We start from the raw sequence: 4392 nt of genomic DNA, 5'->3' as shown, positions 1-4392 counted from the left end.
GGACAGCTGCAAGTCGCAGAATGGGAGGCAGAAAGAGTGCGCCTAGTCCCAACCCACAGCCGGAAGCACCCCCACTCCCCCACCCCCATACAGTGCCCCATCCGCTAACATGAAGATCTCTACCAAAATAAGTCAATGTTTTTTTTGTTTTTGTTTTTTTGTTTTTTTTCCAGAAGTCAATGAAAGCTGGTATTTCACAGCAAAAACCCCTAATTAATGTATTTTGTTTGTGTTCAGACCCATTCCTTCCTTTGTTTCTTTGCTCATACTAGGAGAGAGAACTAATCCCAACAGGCTGCATTTTATAGGTTTCCTAGTCAGGTGACTCTGATCAGGCACCATCAAGGAAAGTATTGGTGGAAGGATGGAGGATGGAAAGATGGGAAAAGTCAAGGGGTTTCTCCCTCACTCTGTGATAAAGATGCCATCTCCTCTGTGGCTCCCAGTCCTTCAGGACAAACCCTGCCCTGGTGCTGGCTCTGGCTCCTGAATGCTTCCTCTGACTTCCACCTGGACCTGCCTGGCTTTGCACTGATGCTCATCTCTGTGCTGCGTCATTAGCATCTTTTTATCTTCTAAGCAAATTCATTTCCTGTAAAACCAAATCCATGCTAAACTGCCTCTTTTTGAAGTACCCAGAGTGTTTTGTTTTCTCTAATCTGAGCATAACTATACAGGATTATTTACTTTTTTTGAGTTATAATTGAACCAAAGAGAATGTAGAACTTGTGGAAGGCATCTTGCAGTCAAAGAAATGCCAAAATGCAGGAGTCAGCGAAGGTGGATTCTGGTGATGTTGCTTGAAATCTGAGATCAAACTTTGCCTAAGTTAGAGCAGTCTGTCCTGGGATTTCAACTGCAGGAGCCAAAATTTTCCTTTTGACTTTTTCTGAAATGTGTTTGAATTTTTTTTCTATCACATATAACTGTGAAAGAATTGTGATAGAAACTTGATGATGCTTGTATAAGGGAATTAGAGACAACACTGTTTCAATAAGAGCTCCCTAATATTTGTGACCACATCTGACATGATGATGATGATGATGATGACGACGACGATGATGATGATGACAATGATGATGATGATGACGACGATGATGATGATGACGATGATGATGACGATGATGATGATGACGACAACGATGATGATGATGACGATGATGATGACGACGATGATGATGACGACGACGATGATGATGATGATGACGATGATGATGATGACGATGATGATGATGATGATGACGACGACGATGATGATGATGACGACGATGATGATGATGACGATGATGATGACGATGATGATGATGACGACGACGATGATGATGATGACGATGATGATGATGACGATGATGATGATGACGACAACAACGACGACGATGATGATGTGTGTGGTGGAAGAATACACTTGCTGTGTGGTTAGAGTTTTATATTCTTGTTAGTATTATAATAGAGCTTCTTCTGTATTACCATAAGTTTGGCAGCTTTAAACATCAGACATCTTTCACATCTTTTCTGAAGGCCAGAAATCTAAAATCAAGTTTCCAGCAGAGCCAAACTCTTTTCAAAGTCTCTAGGAAAGAATCTTCCTTTGGTTGCTGGATGTATAACTCTAACCTCTGTCTCTGTCTTTATTCTCTCTCTCTCCCTCCCTCCCTCCCTCCCTCTTTTCCTCCCTCCCTCCTTCCCTCTCCTTCCAAATAAAATCACATCCTGCGGTTCCAGAAAGAAATGAACTTGGGGGGCAGTGTTTAACCCACTACATAGATACAACACAACATTGTAGTTAGCAACCACAACTGTTATCATAAAAATTCATATAGTTGAATTACTTGTATAAAATACTACTATGAATCAGTAGCATTCTTACAGTAGTACAGAGCTTTAGCATTGATTATTTTTAGTGTACTTGGATCTCCATAGATTACCTGTTGAAGGTGCAATTTAATTGTGAAGAAGTCAAGGTCTCTACTACGCCAAGGTTTTACTCAGTACTTCACACAAGGCAGAATCCACAGGCTGACACTCAATAATGTCAAAGCATTAGGAACAGATATAAAACCATGAAATGAGGAACAAAAGCTGTAAGAAATCAATTCAAAGCAAAAGGAAAATCAATAATGGCAGTGTATTGCAAGCAATAGAAACGTCCTTATAGGGCTGTGAAAAGGCCAAACTTTATTTCAAGGATTATGGGGTTCTTTAAGAGACCCTCTGTACTCTACAGAGCTTTTTATTCTGATGAATAACTCTGAATATACTGCATTTTAAAATTTAGACATCCAGTCTTGTTGCTTTCTTAAAGTGGGACATAAGCTTCCACTATTAGAAAGTCAGAATGAATACTTTGTCATCTGACAGAAGTGAACTGGTAAGTCTTGTTTACACATTACAACTGCGTAATTTCAATTAAAGAGACAACTTCTAAACATGGCTCTTAACCTAACCACTAATTAGAAAGCCTACACATTAAAGTAGATTACAGGTTATTTGAGGGAACCCTCAATTATTAGTTGCAGTGTTAAAATTAAGGTAGGTGAGCTAGTCAGTGTGCTTAGGGAACAGAATAATAGCGGAAATTAATATAAAAGTAAAGTTGAGAAAGAAACAAAGGAAATTTAAAGTGAAGTTAAATAAAAAGAAGCAAGAAGGCAGAGAATCTAAGGGACTCCCTTCCCAACCCCGTTTAACCACTGAAGAATTTGGGCTCACAGGAGTGATTTGCACAGATTTTTCTGCCTTTGGTCACCTGCAATCACACTGCTCTATGCCTTTGTAACGAAATAGACTAAGAGGATAAAAAGAAAGTAATCATAAAAATATCCTGCTGCAAAATTTCAGTAATTAAAAATTAATGTTAATAATTAATATATTAATAATGCTATCTGTGAAAGGGGATGTTTACATTTCCCATAAAACATTTTAAATAAATAAATACCATTTTAAATAAATGGTATTCAAATATTTATGTACATGCATATAAAAAAATAACCATTGACAACTAGTGACTCATCAAATGAGATCTGTGTAACACAATTTATCTATTATTATTTGTTTCTTTAGAGCAGGTGATTGAACCACAGTTATTCTTAAAGTTCTGTAGAGAAGTGAACATATTTTGATGTTAGGGTTCAACACATCTAATTAAAGCCTCAACTTAAAATTTGGCTAAACTGACCCAGAGTTTTAAATAGAAACATTAGGAAACACAGGGTGATTTTAACACATTCTGTGAATTTCTGCTGCTGCATTACTAAGCAAAGTGTTGAGATGAACTTCAGTTAAAGAATAAAAACAAAACAGGAGCAACTATGGTTTTACATCATCAGATTCATTTATTATGTTGAATTCTAATGACCATCTTCACCTACTCACCCAGAGTCCTGCAAGAGTGGAATCCTTGGTGCTTGGGATAGATCCTGATGCAGTCATAGCAAGCACTCAGTAATATTATTGACTTTTCAAATCCATATCTCCTGCATAGATTGAAGTAGCATTGGACAACTTTTCTATTATCACCAGAACATCTCTACTTCCACATTTGTTTCACAAACTGAACACACTCAACCAAGATGCACTATTCCATCACCACAGCTTGTTGTACCTGTATTTCTTAGGTCATCATCATCACATACCAACAAAGACCAGGTAAGCCAACCCCTCAGGTACCTCCAGGCACTTCTTCCTCACCTTCCCTTCTGAACTAGTTTAGGTAATCATCATCTTTCATCATCTTTAAGCTTTTTTGAATGACAACCTATCTCATTCCCTTCTTCAAAGTCCTTGAAAATGAATTGAACCACTGTCCCCCAAACTACAAATGTGTTCGTATCTTTTCCTTTTAACCTTCTCAACTGCCTCCAGGAAAACATCTGTTTTCTTCTGAAAACAACAGTGTGCTACATTGTTTTTGTATGAGACCATGTTTCAGGTCAATGCCCACACTTTAGAGATGGAGAGTTAAGCATCAGAGAGGTGTCATGACTTTACAAAAATAACAGAACTAGCAGGGAGAGTAAAGGCCTAGGCCAGAACACAGGCCTCCTGGCTTTTAGCCAGTGATGATTTCCCCACATTAAAAGGCCGCTTGTAAAGTAAGCACTCATCTGTCACTACAGTGTAACAATCACATGCTACACTGTTGCTTTGACATCCAATTCCCTTGCCCCCATTTCCTGAAGGAAGGACCAACATTCTCCTCAGTGGTGACCTGAACTACTGGGTTCCTCTCCCTCTCTCATCTCTCTCTGAGACTTTTGCTTAGGACCTGTCCCTGCAGGGTTAGTTTGTATCTATGGACGCCTTGGCGTCATCAGGATTGGGATTTGGGAGCAGCTGAAACTCTGGGAAAAGCAATATTCTAGGATGTTCGTAAGCAGCCTTCATATGTGTGTG

This window comes from Nannospalax galili, unplaced genomic scaffold, assembly GCF_000622305.1.
Source record: "Nannospalax galili isolate Female #2095 unplaced genomic scaffold, S.galili_v1.0 scaffold415, whole genome shotgun sequence".
Classification (NCBI taxonomy): domain Eukaryota; kingdom Metazoa; phylum Chordata; class Mammalia; order Rodentia; family Spalacidae; genus Nannospalax; species Nannospalax galili.
The sequence above is the reverse complement of the archived record's forward strand: the minus strand, read 5'-3'. Positions refer to the sequence as shown.